Source organism: Canis lupus, chromosome 20 (genome assembly GCF_048164855.1).
Source record: "Canis lupus baileyi chromosome 20, mCanLup2.hap1, whole genome shotgun sequence".
In the NCBI taxonomy this organism is placed as follows: domain Eukaryota; kingdom Metazoa; phylum Chordata; class Mammalia; order Carnivora; family Canidae; genus Canis; species Canis lupus.
In genome coordinates this window covers 16,254,895-16,278,061 of record NC_132857.1, presented here as the reverse complement: position 1 = coordinate 16,278,061, position 23,167 = coordinate 16,254,895, and the positions used below count along the sequence as shown (strand labels likewise).

At 33.0% G+C, this 23,167-nt stretch overlaps 1 long non-coding RNA gene across 4 annotated transcripts in view; it reads right to left on the bottom strand.

Moving 5' to 3' along the window:
* Positions 1-23,167, bottom strand: part of LOC140611694 (uncharacterized) — a 754,568-nt gene that overhangs the window by 240,445 nt on the left and 490,956 nt on the right. For 2 of the 4 annotated variants that reach the window (XR_012012832.1, XR_012012833.1), the window contains 3 exons: positions 17,754-17,865; positions 17,126-17,259; positions 14,742-14,935 (listed from right to left, as the gene is read on the bottom strand). This is a non-coding gene — a long non-coding RNA (uncharacterized lncRNA). The remainder of the gene's footprint in view (positions 1-14,741; positions 14,936-17,125; positions 17,260-17,753; positions 17,866-23,167) is intronic. The other 2 variants (XR_012012835.1, XR_012012834.1) reach the window with 1 other exon arrangement.

Here is a 23,167-nt window from a genome sequence, read left to right as displayed (position 1 = left end):
ATTCAACACCTTTGGTTTTAGCTTGAAAGTAATGTTAATGACAAATACAAATCTCTGTGAATTTTCATATCACATTTTCGGTCAATTGTCTTAATGAGAGCATCCCCTATGATGTTAATTTTGCCTTTGAAGAAATGTTAAATATTAGGGAATTTCCAATATGTTGCAATGGTGAAGAAGCCTTTGCTGTCTGCTCTTTGAAGGTAGGTAAGCTGAAAAAGTTGTGTAGCTTTCTGACTATTCTTGATTTTATTTTCAAGTCTGCATCTGGGAAGAAATCTTCCAGAGAAGTATGATATACAACTTGGTCAGGAATCAAAACACTTTGAAGTGGCTCCTGAGCCAGTGAAAGAAACCATCTGTCTGTGAAATATCTGTGAATGATGTCTGACAGTAAATATCAGGGAAGTGACTGTTATATGGCAACATATAGCCACACACAGTTACAGTACACACTAAAATTTCCTTGTGTATGCACATTCAGATGGACATCTAATTTTACTGATGAATAGCAGTGATTGCTTGGCAGATCTAACCCATCACCAAATGTTTTTTTGCATCTGGGTTGGGATGTCTGTTGTTTAACCTCTTTAGAATGATCTAATGGGAGTGGACAAGAGCGAATGTGGAGAAATTAAGCCTGCTAGACCAGATTATTGAAGGAGCTGTCCAGGTCAATAGCCTCTCAAGAGGTCCATTCCTTTTGATCAATAGATTCCTATACGTAATTCAACACCTACACTTGGTGATGATGAGGAGTGCTTCTTCATCTCTGGTTTCCTTTAATTATATTAGAATCCCTTAGTGCTACATTTGGGAAAAAAGTCCTTATGTTACTTCCAGAGATAAACCCCATTAACATGTTTGTAAAATATCTTCTGGTTTTCAATATATGTAAATACACACACACATATATATGATACAATATATATAATTTATATAATATGCTTTTCTAAGTATATTACTTTTAAATAAAAAGGCATAAATATGTATGGAATAACTATTTGTAACTTTTTCATACAACAACATTATATGGAATATATTATACTATTGTATTATTTAAAAATATAATTGTAATGCCTATAAACTATATATTTAATATTTTACTTAACTATTTTTCTTTCCCTGTTATTAAATATTGTAAATATTTTATCTGATAACTTGCATAACCATATTTCATATTATGAAAAATATTTTGACATTTTTTCAATTATGTACTTAAGGTAGGATACTAGAAATGAATAAATTAGTATTTGATATGACTTAAAATTTTTAATATACATGTATTTCTAATAGTAACATATGACATTGTTTTATATAATTATTCCAAGCCTAACTATATTTTAAATTTCTGCCAAATTATAAGTAATATTTATTGATACAATTCTCATTACTATGAATATTTGTGAGGTTGGATAACTTGGCTTCTTTCATTTCTTTTCATGGGTAGTGTTAAATCATCATTTATAGATATGCATATGCATAATATGATACACATATAACTCACACAACATAGTATTTATTTTCTGAGCATTGTTCCATTTTATCAGTGTAACTTTAAATATTTGTGATGATAATACATTATTTGCCAATTGTATTTATATGTTTTAATATTTGGTGATATAAGTATCTCCCCATTATTTTCTTATAAGATTATCTTGGTCTGGGACACCTAGGTGGCTCAGTAGTTGGGCGCCTGCCTTCAGCTTAGGTCATGATCCCAGGATCCGGGATCAAGTCCCAGATCAGGCTCCTTGCGAGGAGGAGGGGCCTCCTGCTTCTCTCTCTGCCTATGTCTCTGCCTCTTTCTCTCAGTCTGTGTCTTTCATGAATAAATAAATAAATCTTTAAAAAAAAAAAAAAAAAGATTCTCTTGGCCTGTTTTGCTCATTATATTTTTCTGGATTTCTTTAAAATTCAATTTCATTTTTTTATACATAAACTTACACTCAATCCATTATAGGATATTTAGGCTATTTCCAGTTTAGAGATATTATGAATAAAGGTGCTATAAACATTCATATATAAGTTTTGTAAGAATATGTTTTATTTCTTAGGAATGAATGTCTCAGATTTCAAATATTGGGTCATATGATGGATGCACTTTTAGGTTCCTTATGAAAACTGTGAAATAATTTTCCAGAATGATTTGGAGTATTTTATGTTTTCACCAGCAATTTTCTCTGCATCCTCACTAGAATTTGGAGTTGTCATTATTTTTAAACTCAGCCATTCTATTAGGTATACAGTAAAGTACTAGTATGTCATGGTGGTTTTAATTTGCATTTCTCTAATAGCTAAGGATGTCAAACATTTTAACATGTGCTTATTTTCCCCATCTGTATATCCTCTGTAGTGGAAGTTTTCTTCGTGTTTTGTCCATTTTCTAATTGGAATGTTTGATCATTTTAATGCATTTGAGTTTTGAGAACTGTTTTATATATTGCAGATAATAGTTCTTTGTCAGGTAGGTGATTTGCAAATATTTTTCTCCCAGAGCTCCCAGGAAAAGCTCATTTTTTCATCATCTTAGAATCCTTCACAGATCAAAAGATTTTAATTTTAATAAAGCCCAATTTATCAATATTTCCCTTTATATATCATATTTTTAGTATGAAGTCAAAGAATTATCCCTAGCCCAAGATTCCAAAGACTTTTTAATGTTTTTCTCTTTAAAAAAAATTTTTTTTTGTAATGTTACTCATTAATCATAGTAAGTAGGCTTCTATTTTACAACCTTTTATAGTGTTCTCTCCTCTGCTTGGAATACCTACCCTTTTAGGTAGTAACAAGCCTCAAGGGCCCTATAAGTATTTGTTCAACTATCACCTTCTCAGTGAGGTCTTTCCTGTCCATCCATTTAAAGTTTAAAATATATTTGTATGACCTCTGACCTTCCTTATTAACCTTTCCTTTTGTATTTTTCTTACAGTACTTATAATTTATGAAATAGTATGTTATTAATTTATTTTGATATTCTTATGACCTTCTGTGATGATATAAACTCTTATTTACTAAATTAAACTCCCAGGGCTTAGTACAATGTCTGTTACTTAGCACAATATCAAATATAATTAATAATCTGTTGAATAAATAAACAATGATAATGTCTTCATGATAAAAAATAAGTTGATGGCAATTTTTAAAAAATTTCTACATATAAATCTCACAGTCATCTCATAGATGCAGGTCCCTTGCCTAAGACTTGGCCATGACTCTTAAATACCCTTCCTTCCTATTATTGGAAAGTACATTATCTCATAAAGATGAGTGCTGACCTTTTTATGTGCAATATTGACTGAATGATGAATTCTTAATGGATGATTAAATTACCCTCTCTTTATGAACTGTTGTTATTGTCTGTTCTAGGTGTGGAGGCAGAGAGAACTGTGAAATGAAGCACTGTCATAAAGGACAGCAGATTATAGAGTATGCTACATCAAACACTCTTGTGCTTAAATGTAAACATTCTCTGTTATTTCATTATTTCCAGTTGCTTGATTATTTTGCAAATATTAGTGAACTTTCTGGGAAAATATATAATATCTTAAAATGCTAAAATATAGATAAATGCCTTTTTCTTCCAAGGAGATAAACTTTTGACAGAGTCCAAAATATAGCAAGTATTATTATGTTTAAATCATGATTTATCATTGTATGTGGGTGTATGTGCATGAGAGAGAGACAGAAAGAAAGAGAAAACCACTGATGTATAATCAATAATGTTCATGCAGTATGGAAATGGGAATCTAAGACTAAACCCAAAGTCATCAAAAAGAACATAATTATTTTGCATGTCTATTATCCATTATATTAATATTCTGGAAGATAGTGCTGTTTTACAAGAGGAAAGAGAGTCTCTTTTGCCTTTTATTGCGTCAAAAACTAAGTCACATATACAATAAACTAATAAGTTTAATTTTATGCCACAGTTTAAACCAAAAATTTTTTTCAAAACATTTTAATTTTCTTTAAGTCCTTGTAACAACATATGAGGTAGATACTTTACTATTCCTATTGGCAGTAGCAAAGTCACCAAGTTGTTAAACTGGGAGCCTTGGGTTGAACCCATGCAATCTGATCCCCATGCAGTTGTCTACTATACTATACTGCCTCTTTTACACCCTAAAAATATATTATCAAAATTAAATAACAAACATCATTCTACTTTTGTATTTGCTGATAAAAAATAAGAATAAAATAATTTTTTAAGCTAACTTTATAGCAATAATCCAAAGAGTCTTTTGATCAACAGTGGACATTTCAGTCTGGTTCTGTGTGTATGTGCATATGCATGTGTGCACACACATACACACGAATGCTTGTGATAAGCCAGAGTTATACAATAAAGTAGAGAGGGATGAAGACTTGGAAAAATAGCATAAAATATAATCCAATATGATAAGGGTTCTTTGTAGGTTTTCCAAGGTGTTTTATATTTACAAAAATATAATAAATAGATGTTTATGGGTAATCTTCAATGCTTGGTTTTATTTTATTAATTATTATCATATATCAGATATTTTATCACATAAGTAAAGAACTCTGTCACTATGATAAAAGCAAGTATTCAGTAATATTAATAGGGAAAAATAAATTTTGTTTTCATATTCTAACCATTGTTATATCATGTGCCTATTATGTAAGTCATACATCATGGTGGTCTTGGGGTTTCTAAGACAATTAGCTAGCTCTGACAAAGTATAATGCTTATATATTTTCACAGTGGCTATCTTACATAAGTCTATAGGGAAACATAGTCATCTTCTCTGTGTGGATTATTGTGCCTTATGTATATCCTATCAAATCCAATCAATATCTTTCCATAATCTGTCACATATAAAACTGCTGTTTTTTTCAATTCCTTGTTTTGAAACACATGTTAATTGCTAAATTAGCCAATAATTCTACCTACCTGATTTTCTCTACTTATGAGAAAATGGTTTTTACCAAAAATGGACAGAATAAGCCAATGAAAGTTTTCCATGCTTTATGTTTTTGTATCATGTACATTCCGCTTACCTTAGTCTTCTATCATTCTAAGGAAGTACTATTTTGAATATTTCTTTATTGTTGAGACAAATAGTCAAATGAAGTATGACACATATGTAATAAAATGTATATAACAAAATACATTTTATATCAATCCCTTTTCATTAAACTCAATTATTATAAATTATATAAATTCATCAATTGTATAATCTTAAATTACAAGTATTGTTACTCAATGCTTTTTTTCCCAGATTCTAAAATCTCTGGGGAACAAGGACGCCTGGGTGGCTCAGTGGTTGAGCGTCTGCCTTCAGCTCAGGGCCTGATCCTAGAATCTGGGATCAAGTCCCACGTAGGTCTCCCTCTGCCTATGTCTGTCTGTCTGCCTGTCCGTCTTTCTCTCTCTCTTTGTGTGTCTCTCATGAATAAATAAATAAATCTTTAAAAACAAATTTCTGGGGAACACTTCAACTTTATAGGTAATTTAATACAGGTAACACCCATGACACTAAGAACTTGATACATGTTATGTGCACCATATTTTCAATCTTGGTACTTCACTGTCTCAGTACTTCCTGCCAGAGGAATCTTGGCAGCTTACAAAACACACATACATAAAATAATGACACACCAGAAAGAAACAAAAATTTCAGACCAAATATCAAAATACTGGCCCTGGAATAAAGTCAGATTTCTGTTTAAAGTTGTAGATGAAGGGCCTCACATAAGTGTTATAGTTCAGTTTTATATTCAATTCTGAGTTTCTTGGCAACCAATACAAAATACAATTTATTATAGGGGGCTCCACTTAGGAAGGCACTAATTGAATAGCGGAAATCTTACAGCAACTGGAAGAATGAATTGAACATCACTACATTTTAGAGATCTTCAGAAGAAAACCTACAGTAACAACACCAACTCACAGCACAGTAAAAAAGATTATTCGGGAAATTATGAAAAGATGAAGTTAGTTATTGCTATAGAAATCATTCTCACTGGGGCATTTTTAAATTTGTAGAGGTGAAGGAGACATATACTGGTGATTTATAGAAAGAGGCTAGAGATTGCAGACATGCTCAAATGTACACAGCAGTCGTGCACTATAAAGAGTTAGGCAGAAAGCTATCTGAGTTGTAAATGCTCTGCTGGACACTCACCTACATGAGATATGTATTTGTTGATACATTTAGTTTAGATGTTAACTATGTGTTACATAAAAATGCAAAGTATTTTTCACAATTTACTCTGCACAGAAGGTAATTACTTTTAAGTCAATAGAAAATTTTGTTTTGAAAACATATTAAGAATTGTTTTTCCATTTTGAGAAAAGCACATCACCATGTCAAAAAAGTATCTGAATCGCCAACCTCAAATTTGCATCAGTCTGGGTCTGTACCTGTTCCATTTGCCCTCGTTTCTGGCTCAGTGAGAGGTACAAATGTGTGTCTTCTTCATTATATCTCCCAGTGTAATCATGCCTACACATTTTCACACTTAAAAGTATTAATTTATTATGGATCACTTCTTTTTTATTTATCCTTTATGTTAGAATTACAGCTTTATATAGGGCTTATTCCTTTTTTAAGTTTTATCAGAGTAAAGTTACACTATCTAGTAACTTCAGTAAGGTGTTTGCTACAAAACATTTGATGTGACAAGGAGGCTTTTGCTCTGTTGAGGCTTGAGAATCACTGAGTTAACTTAGTAATATTTTTCATTTTTTTGATACTTAGCTGAATATTAAATGCAGAATACACAATAAAAAATGTAGGAAAGTGCACATTCTTACAGTGATTTCCCCAAGGTAGGCCTGCATGTCTCAGTCAGTTGGGCATCTGACTCTTGATTTGGCTCAGATCATGATCTCAGGGTCATGAGATCAAGCCCTACATCGGGCTCAACACTCAGCAGACTCAGCAGGGAGTCTGCTTGAGATTCTTTCTCTCCCTCTGCCCCTTTCCTACTCCTCCAAAAAAAGAAATAATAAATATGTTTTAAAAATTTTTTTAAATAAAGTGATTTCTCCAAATTATCACATCTTTCAGTTTTTAAATAAGGTTTAGGTAACTAATAATTCAAATAAATATTTTCTATTAAGTCTAGAAAGTTACGTTCTCTCTTGCTATTGAGGAAAGATTCATCTGTTTCAATAATATTAGATTCAGTTCCATGAGCAATAATAATCAAAACTACTGAAAATAACAAACTTGAAAAGGTGCAAATATGGTTAGCAGAATTAGAATGTGAAGCTTAATAGAGATATTCACCATTGAAGAAGATTCAGAAAACAAATCATATAATTTGATTTAAATTATTATTTCTTTTTTTTTTATTTTTTTTTAAATTTTATTTATGATAGTCACACAGAGAGAGAGAGAGAGGCAGAAACACAGGCAGAGGGAGAAGCAGGCTCCATGCACCGGGAGCCTGACATGGGATTCGATCCCGGGTCTCCAGGATCGCGGCCTGGGCCAAAGGCAGGCAGGGATCCCTAAATTATTATTTCTTCTCAAATATTTCCTTTTCCAGAATTAGTACTTTTTCCATAAGATTATCTGATACACTAGAAATAAAATGACATAAAAAATAATGGATAAGTATAAGTATATTTAGTATAAGTATATTTAGTATAAGTATATTTAGTATAAGTATATTTAGAAGGGGCAATTTTCATTTCTGAAATTTTCAGCTCTCTTATCCAGACATAAGTTTAAATCTTAAGAATTTATAATTTCCTAGGAAATGATCCTAGGACTGTCTCATTTACAAGAAAACCATTTTTAAAAATAAGATTATAAGAACTGTCACAAATGCAAAACTGTGTATCTTCAATGTTCACTCATAAGAGCACAAATTTAATTGTCCCTAAAAATAAGTGTGCCATGTTTCCTTTTTCAAAATTTTCTCTCAACTGTGGGCAAGTATGGAGTTTTCCACATTCAATTTTAAAGTTCATTGGAATGTTTGGTTAGAAAATGTAAAGAAAGTATAAATCTTTGACATGGACATGCACAGATGTTTTCAATAAGTGTATTGACATAATAAATGATAATTAAATTTTCTTTGGGGGAAAGGTTTCCTGTGCTGCTATTATTATTGTTATTTCTTAATAGTTAACCTTAGGTCCTAGGGTATGAGCAGGTACCCAGTAGGGAGTTCCAGCAATTGAGCCTTGCAGAAATAACTGGGTTTATTGTTTTCATTTTTATTTTTCTTTAAAATGTGAAGGTAAAAAATAAAAAATAAAATGTGAAGGCAAATACATATAGTATTCAATCATGTATCAAATGCTACTTTTTATTTTTCAAGAAATAAATGACTCCATTCTTGGATCAAATAATCAAATAAGTAAAAGAGGCTCTACACACAGAGCCACATATCCTTCACACATACTGTACTATGTGTGATATTGTGAATAATATTTTGTAATGTAAACTTAAATTATACTCTGAAAATTCCCACATTTCCCCATAATATGCATTGGTTATATTCAATTCATTGTAAAATTGGCCAAGAAACTAAAATAATAGTTTAGAGTTTCTAAAACCAATATCATTAGTTTTTCCAAAATTATGTAACTTAGAATTTCTGCCAGAAAATATAGGCAAAGCAATCTTGAAGTTCTCTTAAGGATGAGAATTGTTTTGTATCCATAAGCCAGAGTTCAATGACATCTTAAAACATGGGGCATTGGGTAGAGTCTTCAAATGAGCATTGCTTTAGTAGTTGAGCCAAATTAATCTTATATTAACAATTAATCTGAACTAGCCTAAAGAAGCCTTAAGACAAGTCTTAAAACAAATGAATTGTATCCAAGTAATTTAAGTACATATCTGAACAACCTAAACATTTAACAGGTACAACAAATTTCAGGAATCGAAAATTTAAAATTGCAATGCCTGGCATTTGGTGAAAAACAACTAGAAGTGAAGTGAGCAAGAAAATACAACACAGAAAAATATTTAAAAAGTAAAGGTGATGAAATTAGCAGACAGTGGTGTAAAATCAGCTACTATATAGACTACATATATTAATGAGGTAGATGGAAAAAATGAATATGATGAGAAAAAGTGTAAAAACTAAGACCTAAGGAGAAGTTCCAAAATGAAAAGCATAATTACTAAAATAAAAATAATTAGTGGAAATAGTGCATATGTTAAACAACAGAACATTTTTCAGCAAAATGGAAGAGAAAATTATAAAAATATTAAAAAAGAAATATACACCAAAGACTTAAAAAATGTAAACCTAGACACCTGTGGACAATATTGAACATTCTAATACTAATTTATTTGGAATCCCTAAAAGGGGAAGAATATGCTTAACAAATGAATGACAAAAAAGCAAAATCTTCAAATTAAATAAAAATTACAAAAAAATAATTATAATATCATAGATCCAAATATTTCAATAAACTCCAATCAGAAAGAATAAAAATAAAAACCTCAAGATGGATTAAGGATTTGAACATAAGATCTGAAATCATAAAAGTCCTGTAAGCTGCCTGACACATGTCATAGTGATTTTTTAAAATCTGAAACCAAAAGCAAAAGCAACAAAAGCAAAAATAAATAAGTGGGACTCTATCAATAAGTTTTTGTACAGCAAGGACAACCATCAACAAAATGAAAAGGCAACCTACTAAATGGGAGAAAATATTTGCAAATCACCTATCTGTTAAGAAGCTACTCTCCAAATATATAAAGAAGTCATGATTATCATATGTGGAATATAAGAAACAGCACAGAGGATCATAGGGGAAGAGAGGGAAAAACAGAATCGGAAGAAATCAGAGAGGGAGACAAACCATGATAGACTCTTACTATGGGAATGAAACTGAGAGTTGCTGGAGGGGACGGCATAGGGAGATAGGGTAACTGGTGAAGGAGGGCATTTGATGTAATGAGGACTGGGTGTCATATGCAAATGAAGAATTACTGAACTCTGTATCTGAAACTAAAGATGTTCTATATGTTGGCTAATTGAATTTAAATAAAAAAGAACTCGGGATCCCTGGGTGGCACAGCAGTTTGGCGCCTGCCTTTGGCCCAGGGCGCGATCCTGGAGACCCGGGATCAAATCCCACATCAGGCTCCCGGTGCATAGAGCCTGCTTCTCCCTCTGCCTATGTCTCTGCCTCTCTCTCTCTGTGACTATCATAAATAAATTAAAAAATTAAAAAAAAAATAAATAAATAAATAAAAAAGAACTCAACAGCTCAACAGCAATAATAATAATAATAATAATAATAATAATAATAACCCAATTGAAAAGGAACAGGGAAAAAATGGGTGGGAGACCTGGATAATTTTGCAAAGAAGACATACAAATGGCAGGTACATGATTTCCACTACATCTTCATTAACCTTACCTATATGGCCTTTACAGAAGACAGGTGGATCTTAGAGAATCACCGTGAATTATCATAAGCTTAACCAGTGAGTGATACCAATGGTAATTATGTACCAGGTGTGATTTTATTGCTTGAGGAAGTTATCACATCCTCTGGTTGCTGGTATGTAGCTATTGATCTCCCAGCAATATATCTTCACAGTGTTCCATCAGAAACCTAAATCATAATTTAGTTTGCAGAAATCTTAATTGCCTTTCACTTACACAAGATATCGCACTGGCCCATTACACTGATGGCATGCTGACTGAACTGAGAAAGCAAGAAGTAGCAACTGCTCTAGACTTATGGGTAAGACATTTGTGTGACAGAGGGTGGGCAATAAATCTGACAAAATTTCAGGGGCCTTCTTCTACCTCACTGAAACTTCCAGAAGCACAGTAGCATGGGACATATGGAGATACAACTTTGAAGGAAATTTTTGCATCTAGCCTTCCTACAACCAAAAAAAAAAAAAAAAAAAAAAGGGACAACATCTAGCAATTTTCTTTGAATTCTGGGAACAAACATACTCTTCATTTGGATGTATCAGCCAGGCTCATTTACGGAGTGACCCAAAAAACTGCTAGTTTTTTAGCTCTACAGTAAGAAAAGGTTGTACAACAGGTCCCAGCTGTTATGCAAGCAGTTCCACCACTGTTTGGAATGCTATTTAGAGCTTTTAGAAAGCCCCTGTAGGGTGATGGAAGTACAGGCCCTTAAGATCTTGGAACAAAGCTCCGCCATCCTCTGCTGATAACTATTCTCTTGAGAAACAGCTTTTGGCCTGCTACTAGGCCTTGTGGACAAAATGTTTAAACATGAGCCACCAGCAAGTACATTAAATCTTACTGGTTCTGTTTCTGTGGAGATCCCTGACCAATACACAAGACGTGTATTCCAATACTCAAAATAACTTTATTTAAATTAGTTAAAAACTGGAAGCAATCAACCAGTGAATGAATAAACAAATTGCAGTGAGATACTTCTCAGCAGTTAAAAGGAATGGACTGTGAAAACATGCAACATTGAGTCTTGATGAATCTCAAATACATTATGAATGAATGAATGTATGAATGTATGAAACACATTATGAATGAATGTATGAATGAATGTATGAATCTCAAACACATTATGTTCAGAGAAATAAGTCAGACACAAAAGATTACAAACTATATGATTTCATTTATATGGCATTCTGGAGAAAGCAAGACTATAATTAGAAATCAGGTAAGTGGTTGCCATGGGGGCTTAGAGAAGTAGATTGACTCTAGGGGGACACGTACAACTCACGGATAGATAGGAATGTTTCATATGTTGATTCTGGTAGCAGGTACATAGCTTCATACCTCAGTCAAAACTCTTTGAATCACACATTTAAAATGGTAAATTTTATTGTATGTAGATGGTACTTCAATAAAGTTGAGTTTAAAGAGAAACAAAAATAAACTTTAAAGAGTTGTTCCCAAATTTCACATAGAAAAAAAAAAAAGAAAAGTTTAACTAGCCAGTTAAAATAAAAATATATTTTTAATTAAATTTTTAGGGATTTTTAAAGTATTGTTCATAAATTTCACAAAGCCATTTATCAAAAATATTCTCCATTTATGTATAGCTGCATTTTCATCATTTTTAGGGATAGTATTTAAAAGTGAAAAAAGTTATCTTTTTACATAAATGACCAAAACTGAATTGGCAAATCTGAGTAAAATTAATCGCAGGAAGTGAAATGGATCAGTATGATGCTAACTCAGGGCAAGTCATGTCATCTTATGTGCCCCAACTCCCTAACGAAAGTCAAATATTGCAGGATGGGCTGAGTCAGTTTAAGGGAGAAAAAAAAAGATTATTTGGTATGTATTTTGGCAGGATGTGGGTAGCATTCTAGAATAACACTATCTATAAAACTAGTTGGCAGTATTTAAAGGAAAAATATCTGCCATTTTAAATTATGTTATACATTTCTTTTAAGAATGCCTATAACAGAATGTAATACTACTTGCCTTTCAGAAATTGCCCAACAGATGCTTTATATTTATATTTTGTTCAAGTACAATATTTCATTCATTCTTAATTAAATGTTTATATGGCTTGAATTTAGGTTAACTTGAAATTATGTGTTTTATTTGAATTCTGAGAGTAGGCAATGCCCCATCCCATCATAGCATAATGTAAAAGGCAAATTATTTCAAAATATTTTCTAGTGAAATAAACCTTTGTGTTCTGCACAGAGCGTTTTATTAGCACTTACTGAGTACTATGCTCAGCAATTAAAATTCTCTATTTCTGTGAGCATTATAAAGAATTGTAATGATTATTTTAAATCTGTCAACAAACGATTATTTTAATATGTCATTTTTGACACTTAAAAAATAAAAGTTCTAGAACTCTAGACAACATGTGTACACCACAAGGCAGAGTCAAACCGAATTTTCAAATTCAAGCTTAATTTAACTTAGAAGGACTAAATTGGTGAAATTTATGAATACTCATTTCTTAAAAGTTTCATGGCAATGCCGTTACATGGTGCCCTTATAAATAGCTTTCCATGAGAATTGCAGATGATTTGGAGGGGAAATAAATGAAAACAAATAGTGAAAGTAATCATGAGGGTCCTTATAATAAATTTGGTGAGGAAATTTAGTTTCTTAAAGTGGATCCTCAAAATCTGTCCAGATAGTATACAATACTCTCATTCTAGTAACTCCTCTTGGAAGATACTTCAGTAGACCTTGCTGAGCAACAAGTATGTACTATGGTGTTTCAAGGAGGGGAAAAGGAAATATATAGTGAGTATGATAATCATCTTCCTTTTAGAAGTGGAAATGGGTTTTCTTTTCTGTTTCAAGTATAAGCAAATAACAGTGAGATGAGATATAAGAATGACAAAGATCCGGGCCATTAAACACATGTGTGTGTAACATGCTCAATCCCACAGCTCAGAAAAGCAACAGGTTTAGTCTATCTCACCTGAATAAGAAAAGAAAAATTTTAAATTAACATTTACATGACATTATTACATCTTTCCTTTTATGTGACTAGATCTGTCATTGCAGTCTTTACTCAGCTTCAGATAGAATATTACTGTAATTATCTTAAGTAATATTTAGAAAATCTTTACATTCTGACCCTGCTGTCCTGATAGAGATATTATAACTAATTGGAAACAAATAAAATAATTTATACTCTCTCTGTTCTTGTCTCCCTTTATATCTTCCTTTGTATGTGTGTGTGTAAGTGTATGGGTGTGCTATAGAAACATACAAGCTAACTAACTGAATTTAATAAAAACTTGAAAAAATGAAAAATGTATCATTCTTGAAAAAGAAAAAAAAACAAGCTAATAACTTGAATGCAAAGAGAGATTTTTAACAGAAAAAGGAAGGGCCTCATTCTAAAGGTGCTTATTAAAGGGCAAAACTCCCAAAGTTCTGTGGGGTGAGGAATAAGTTATAAACGTGGCTGAATTAGTAAAGCAAAATATAACACACAAGATCAGAAGGATTTGATGCTAGACTTAACCTGAGTGATAAGCTATTGTAAACATCACTTGTAGAACTAGGAAAACAGACAAAAGCAACGAAAGGAAAATGCATTACTCCCTTGGCAGTCAGAAGATCTCAAAATGGATTCATATTGGATTTGGCTACCACTCTCATACAAAAATCTTCAGTTTTTGTTGACAATTTAGAGTCTATCATTCAAAACAAACTAAAACAAAGAACCAAAATGCTATGATATGGTTTTTTTTGTTATCAGTATAAAATAGAAGCACATAAAACTTCTTCCCCCAAAAATTGCTTCTTACATTGATACATTGGTTGAAAAATATCAGAGCAAAAGAACCAGGTAACCTTATGATAATGTTTCTACTGATTATAAAGTTGGTAGTAGTTTAGAAAGAGAGGTTAACTGGAGAAACTAGACTTGAAGAAATGAACTTTTGTTATAGCTTTAGATATTTTGCCAAATATAATATAATGACTTTTTTCCCCCAAGAAAATGGCAAAAAAAAATTTTCTAGCTATTCTTTTTATTGCATTTACTATTTTTCAAAGATTTATTTATGTATTCATGAGAGAGAGAGAGAGAGAGAGGCAAGGACATAGGCAAAGAGAGAATCAGCCTCCTCACAGGCAGCCTGAAGTGGGACTTGATCCCGGAACTCCAAGATCAGGCCCTTGAGCCAAAGGCAGACACACTCAACCACCGAGCCTCCCACTATTTCTTTACTATTGATCATTCTGTCATTTTATGGGGGTAGTTTCTCAGCTACTTATAATTACCAAAAATTATTTACTCAACTAATTATTTTTCCTGGAATACATTTTCTTTAAAACATATATAATTAATTACTTGCCATGTTTTTTCTCCCCTGGGCTTCTGAAAAGAAAAGAGAAATTTGAGGGATCCCTGGGTGGCGCAGCGGTTTGTCGCCTGCCTTTGGCCCAGGGCGCGATCCTGGAGACCCGGGATCGAATCCCACGTCGGGCTCCCGGTGCATGGAGCCTGCTTCTCCCTCTGCCTGTGTCTCTGCCTCTCTCACTCCTGTAACTATCATAAATAAATAAAAATTAAAAAAAAAGAAAAAAAAGAAAAGAGAAATTTGAATAATCCAAATATCCTCCAACTAGAGACTGGAAAAGTCTTTCTTCAAAATGGTATGCAATGTCTTCATGGTCCTGTATTAATATCAGCATTTTCTGATTTTTTTTCCTTAATGAGAAACTTAAATCCCCCAAAAAAATTCATCACAACTTAAAAACATAGGCAATAATTTATAATTATTATAAATTACCTACTTAAAATCATCTCATACGTTCCAGTATCTTGTCATTGAAAGAAAAATAAAACATATAAAAAATAGCAATGCCAGAAAAAAAAAGAATAATAGAACAGATCCTGGGATTACCAGAAGGCAACATTTAGGAAAATAATGTTTTCCAGACAGAACAGTAGCCTACTGCCATTTGGAAAAGAGGAAAGAAAGGAAAAGCACTTGTAATATATGGCAGTATGTGTAAAAACATGAAGAACTGTATCATGTTGGATGTTGTTGTGGTTAGTTATTGTTATAACAACAAATGATTCCAAAATTTAGAGACTAAAAACAATGAAAATTATTTTATTTCCACTCATGGTTTCTGTTGGACAGGTTTGGCTGCAATCTCTGGCTCGGGGTCTCTCACATAGTAGCTGTCAGATGGCAGCTGGAGCTGGGACAGTAGAGAGGAATGTAGAGGAACAGGGTCTTCCCAGGCACCTCTTTTTCCTCCAGAGTTCTCCGGACTTCTCCATTCAGTCTCTGTGGGGGCTGGTTGGGACTTTTTCACATTCCAATCCTCAGGACCATCAGACTCCTCACACGACAAATCAGGGCTCTACTGCAAGTATCTTGTGAACAATGTGGTAGATGCATGCTTTTTTATGACTTGCATTCAGAATTCATCTCACATCATTCTCTCTATACTATAGTCCTGGAAATAGTCATAAAAACCCACTGAGTCCTGACTGTCAACTTCACACTGTAGAAGAGCATGTAGGATGGCAGTTATACCATAAGAAGAGCATGTGGTATGGCAAGTTATCTTTGGAAAATACAACTTTATTAAAAATTTGTTCATTTTTTTGTTTTATTAAAAACTGATGTCAATTTATAAAAGGTTTTACTTTGATCTAAAAGTAATCCAATGAGAAATTCTAAAAATCCCAGCAGAAAACAATATGTCAAAGAACCACAAATGTCATGATGAACTTTATATTTCAAAAGTCAAGAATACTGACAGACTTCCTGGGCATTAGCATGCCTTGACTAGTAGTTTCATATTTTTGTTTGGTGTTCCCCTTTCAAAAATTACAATATCCACCAATTGTTGCAGAAACTGTGCATTATAGCTCCAAGACAAATTGTTACACACATCCTCATTCAGTCTTCATTGCTTCCTTCTGAAGTAAGTAACGTACCAATGTTTATAAAATAAGTAAAGGGAGGAGGAGCAGGTAATTGTGAGTCCCTAAAGGCATAAAGTTGGAAAATGGCCAAATTGGATTAAAATTTAGATAGTTCTGACTTTAAAGAATAACTCCTAGTTCCAGGGTTACCAAAATGTGATATGGAGAAATTATTTTAGGTGGCACATAGACACATACTCTAAGACTTTGACTCAGAGAACCTGAAAATGATTTGTGTTTTACTTCTCTTTATATTCTTCTGTATTAGTCAAGGAAGGAGCCATGGCATGAAAATACCTGCCTTACATACCTCTCTAATACATGATAACTTCCCTTTCTGGGAAAGAAATAGAAGACCTCACACTAGAATTTTTGGTAGGGAACAGGATCTATAAAAATGTTTTTATTTATTTCGTTTTATTATATTTATTTTTGGGTATATTAGTGGGTATTGGAATTAGTCTTCTTTTTGCCAAGAAAGCATGCATTACAATTTTCAGGTCTCAAACAAGTTAACCTAAAGGAAACTACTAAGTAAATGGTAATGAAGGTGGTATGTGCACATGTGAAATGATGGGAGAAGAAGGATTCACCCGACTGCAGTTCAGGCTATCCTACTGCCTTACATACAGGGCGAGGAGGGAAGTAACTATCAGAAAAGAGCCTTAAAGAATCTCCAAACATTCACATTTTCTGTCAAATGTCATTTTATAGACCCTCTACCCTAGATTTTGTACACTTAAGTGTTTCCCATTGTCTTCCCTCTTTAACAATGACAAATGCAACATCTACCCTGCAGCCAGGAGACAGATGGATGGAATCTTCTTGGACTGCTATAGTCCTCATGAATAGTAGTCTCCGGAAGGAATGCCAGGAAATACGGAAATCAAGTACCATGCATACACTTTTCTCATTTGGCAAGCTCCCTGAAGTCAGAGACCATCACCAATTTAGCAGTCATGGAATTAGGAGGAAAAAGAGGGAGAGAAAAAAATGTGATCATTCCTATGATGACTATTTTATAAAATAATAATAGTAATCATGCATTTAAAAAAAAACAAATAATTCCTATCATTCACTTGCCAAGGAAACAGTTGGCTTGTTTAAAGTCCTGGCCATCCTTTCCTGTAATTATTACTTTCACTTGTACCTTTAGAAAATAATTGCTTGATATATTAATTTTATGAATTACCAAGGATTATAGTAGTATATGTCTCAAAGCATCATATTTATTTTAAGAACATTGACATAAGAGTTAGTTCTTAATTGAAATAATCTCTAAGTTCCAAAAATGTGAACATCAATTTTGGATGTTCACAACCATAACATGCCCCCAAGCTTTCATAATTACCAATACTGTATGTGTGATCTGGTCCTTTTAGAGCCCCTCATATTTAGAATACAGGACGTTGGAAATTACCTGCCTGAGATGAAGGTCAGATTGACAATTTACTGAAGTATTTTTTTGTTGTTGATACATTACAAAGTTAGGCACTGGATCTTAAGTTTGGTGGAAATTCTTCCAATTTCACCTTAAAACAATAATAATGAAAAAATAGATAGTTATTACAAAAATATAAATCACGTACTTATCTATAAATTTTGTGGATAGTTCTAAGCAAAAGTTCTTCACTATTTGAGTTCACATTGAGCATATTTATACTCTCTACCCTATCTCACTCCTATAGCAGAAAATATATGAGATGCCAAACATCTAATATGAAAGGAATTTAAATATTCTAAAAATACAAATGTACAAAATACACTATACATATTTCACGTAGAGCATTTATAGAACACTGTTCATCGCAAAATGTTTACAGGTTATTATTGTAAGACAGTCCTTAATATATAGAACATAGGTGGTCAATAAATTATTTTCCTAAGCCTTGTGAATGACGTAAAGAAAATCCACCGTGAAAGACCAGATGGCTCGGCAGATTGGCAATTTATGAGCTAACTTTAATCTCTCACTGGACAAAATGACTAAAGGTCATTGTCATCTGCCATCTGCCATGTGGCATGTGAATAATGAAGTGGTGGGCTTAGTCTTGTTACCATAGACAGGTGCCTACCATAGAAGAAATGAGCCTCATTCCAATTGGAAATAATTTATTTACATCTCCAAAGAAAAACTTTTGATAAATGGTGAAAGCTGTGTCTCTTGACCAAAGTGGAAAAAATCTCCAGGTTCAACTTAATAGAAAGTGAGGGACCAACAAAAGTGATTCTAAACTTTATATTTCAAAAGAGGATATCTATTTCCCCACATATTTTCATGACATTAAGTCCATACATCTTCAGAACAGGAAGTTATGATTTATAACTTAAACTTTTAATTTGGTACAACATTTTGCAGAGTAATTATGTATAGGCACTAGATTTATATTCAGGAAACATGAGGTATTAATCTGTGTGGCATAATATATATTACTTTAATTTTTTAAAGATTATATTTATTTATTCATGAGAGACACAGAGAGAGGCAGAGGCACAGGCAGAGGGAGAAGCAGGCTCCATGCAGGGAGCCCGATGTGGGACTCGATCCCAGGACTCCAGGATCACGCCGGGGGCCAAAGGCAGGCGCTAAACTGCTGAGCCACCCAGGGATCCCTATTACTTTAAATTTTAAATTTTTATTTCAAATATACATGTATGTAAGTAATTGAGATTTTTAACTATGTATGATCAAGAAGAGGAAAAAAATGCATGCTTGAGAGACAATGAGTGAGAAGAAGAGAGAAAAAAAGAAGAGAAGAGATTTGATGGAAAATGTTCATAAACATAATCTTGTTACCCAAACTTGAAAAACCCAAGTATTTAAATGTATTTGCCAACATATGAGTTTTTAATGTTATAGTTAAAGATAATAACCCTAAATATCAACTATTGGAAAGAATCTTGCTAATATTTAAAAGAAAAATGTTGAGTAGAAAATTTGTGGTTAGGATTTCTCTGTTACTCATTTTTCCTTGAACCTAAAGTGATTAAAGTTTGCATGCACTGAGGCATCTTTGCTCCATGGATATCCTGCCAAAGTGGGTTCTGGTGATTCTGGAGAGGATCTTAGGGGATGCAGAATCATTGTACTTAAATAACTTTGAACTGCAGAGCTAAGAAATTATTTATTTTTAATCCTTCTGATTATATAATGGGGAAACTCAGTAGTATTCCTCTAAACGTGTGCTAATCTCCTCTTTTAACAGAACAACAACTAGGGTAATGTGACAGAAAGGGAGTGGGAAAATGGGAGAAATTGACTTAAGTAGGGTGGTCTTAATAAAAATGATGATTTGGATAATATAGGTATACCTTGCTCCGTTGTGCTTTACTTTATTGTACCCTGCAGATACTGTGTTTCTTAATAAGTTGAAGATTTGTGACAACCCTGCATCAACCAACTCTATCATTTTCCAACAGCATTTGCTCACTTCATGTTGCTGTCACATTTTTGGAATTCTAGCAATATTTAAAACTAAAATATTATTATATTACATATTTTATTTCATTATTATAGTATATTATTACATAGTTCAATAATATATATTATCATATTATATTCATTATTATTGCCATCTGTGATTGGTGATTATAACTTAGTATAAAAGCTCAAATGATGGTTATCATTTTTTAGCAATAAGATATTTTTAAATGAAGGTATGGACACTAGTCTTTTTAAACATAATGCTATTATTGTACACTTAATAGACTACAATTTCTTATAACTATAACTTTTATATTAACTAGGAAACCAAAAAATCCAATTGATTTGCTTTTCTGCAGTGATCTGGAACTGAACCCAGAGAATCTTTTTTAGGCCTTGAAGAACTTCATGGAAAATGAGTTTCATATATATTCAGATGGGTGCTAACAAATTTTTAATTGAAGGCAAATAAATTTATTTAGCATTTTGCCAGATAAAAACCAAATAAAATGAGGATTCTGTATACCAAAATTTGCAATCTAACAGGGTTATCAAGATACGTAAGTAGAAAAAAATCAGCATCTTAAAATAATGTCCAACCGGTTATACACATATACATTTACCCTTACAAATGCACAACTTAAGATTTTTAAAAAGTCAAAAGAAAAGTGATACAAAAGGCTAGTTATAGCACTGGAAGACAGAATAAGAAACTCTTCACGTACAGATCAGTTCTAAGTGGCAGAAACAAATCAACAAGGCAAGTATAATGAGAACATGTAGGACGTAATTACTCAAGGTACAGAAAAATAAAAGCATAATTTCTGTCCAGAAGTTTTATGTAAACCATTTGGATAGAAAAAGAAGAATTCAAATGGTATAATGTGTGAATTAAGCAAAGCAAAGTAGCTCTGATAGGTTGGTGCTTAGAATAGGTATTGCATATAGCCATTACATATACATTAATTTTAGATATTTATAAAAATAAACACACAGTGAGGTGATCTGATGATTCAAATTGTTTAGAGACATTTTCTCAATATATAAAGTCTGTAAAATATGCATTAAATACCTAATATCTAATTTTAGAAAATATAAATTAATGTCCTTTATAAAAACATATAAAAAGAAAAAGCCAGAGAAATCCTCTTTAGTAACTCAGTGTGCAAACGTAGCTCAGGTGATTAAAAGCCTCCAAGAGTCAGTAGTTACATATCTAAGATTGTCTTGAATTACTTCTATGTGATTATTTTAAGAAGATAAAAGTTGGAGAATGATATATAATGGAAAAGTGCATTGTTCTTGCCCAACCCTCAAAATATGACACTGAAAGATCATAATCAGTACCTGTTCTAAGACTATGTGCAGGGCTACTAAAAAGGAAGGAAAACAATAGCCTTAGGATCATTGAGCAAATATACCCAGTCATTCTCAGTGACTTCAGGAGTTTTCAAGGAAAATACGTTGTGTTTTTAAGAATAATAAGACATCATGGCTTAAACCATTAAGTATCTATAAACTATTTTTACCTATGAGTAGTAAAAGATAGAACTAAACCTATGTTTGAAATATTACAGTTTAATTGAATAGGGATAAAAATTAGGACATTGTAATTCTCAGTGGTTTATCTAAATGGGAATATTAAATCTATGGTTCAGATACCATTAAAAAAAAAAAGTCAGGAAATTAGACTTACTGAATATTCCCAGGGTGATATAGCCCATTTCTTTAAAAAAGTAAGCTCTAGTAGCTTTTATTCCTTGAAAACTATTATTTTCAAGAATTATTTTTACAAATACTAGGATTATCTTAGTTAAAAAAATAAACTGGTGAGGAAAGACTTTTTTTTTTAAGGATCTATGTACTTGAGAGAGAGAGTGCAGGGGGGCAGACAGAGGGAGAGGGAAAAAGAGTCTTAAGCAGACTCCTCACTCAGAGCCCAACACAAAGTTTCATCTCAGGACCCTGAGATCCCAACCTGAACCTAAGCCAAGAGTGGGGAGCTTAACCACCTGTGACACCAAAAGGAAGGGCTTTTTTGAAGGATGGATGAATAAAAACAACAATCATGACCCCAACCATGACAAACTTTTATAAGGCATTCAGGCACAACCAACCGCATTTGCAGCTGCTTTGCATTTGAAAAAAAACATTAAAAATATTTGCATATGCATGCATTTATTCAATAAATATCAAGTACCTCCTATGTGCCTGGCAGAGTTGTAGGGACTAAGAATCAAATGGTAAGAAGACAGCATCCCCTGCTATTATAGCAGTTATAGTGCTATTGTGGAGACAGATAGGAAATAAGCAACCAAGCAATTTCAGACTGTGACATACCTTCTCTGCATACAATTAAACATATTAAAACAGAATGATTGGGATAGGGAAAGAAGTACTTCCTGACTGGTGCAGAAAGCATTGTTGAGGACGTTAAGGGAAGAGAGTTATCAAAGAGAAATTCTGAGAAAAGAAAGTTCTGGGTTGAAAGAACCCAAGGGCCAAAGTGGGAGTTAGAGATGAGCCTGGAATGGTCAAGAAACTCTGAGTATTCCCACATGGTTGACGTGCAGTAAGCAGGCGAAGAATCTTAGGAGGCTGAAAAGATAGGCAGGTGCCAGATAATCCAGCTGTAGGCCTCACTGTGGAATTTAGATTTCATTCTACAAGCTCTAGGAAGTTGGGAAGAGACCCCTAATTGCCACCTATCTATGTACTTTACACTTCATAGTGAGAGAATGCACAACTACTCAAATGTTAAGGGGATAGATTTATCAGTCTCTCTGGCAGCTAAATAGAGCCATGAAATAAGTTTGCACCAATGGGATATAAGCAGCTGCATCAACTGGTAGTTCAAGCAACCTGCCTTAAAAAAATAGATGTTTCATGTCTCCTCCTTTTCTTCTCAGTTCCTTTTTTTCCTACTGGCTGGAATATAGATGTGATGACTAGAGCTGGAGAAGCCATCTTCGACCGTGATTGATCAATCTGAGATTTTGAAGTCACCCACTTTATGATAAGAAAGAACAAACGAGGGTTCTGAGGGCTTTGTGAGAGCAGTTATGATTCAGCTTGAACCCCCTTACCTTTCTACTACTGCCTGAGATAAAAACTAAATTCGCTCTTATTTAGCCTACGGATATCATGAGGCTTTTTTACTCACACACAAATCTAATCTTAAGTGATTTTTCTTTGAAGTGTATGATTTCTATGTCTGCCAGCATAGTAAAATGTCATAGTTTGAATGAAGCCTTAAGTCAATAATGATATGTCTCCAAGTATCTCTTACAAGTTAGGTGCTGTTCCACTTTATTTGTGACTTGGCAAAAATGACAGAATAGTGTTTTATCAACACACATTTAGGGGAACAAATGGATTGATGTTGAAAGATAAGAGAAAGAGAGGGTGTC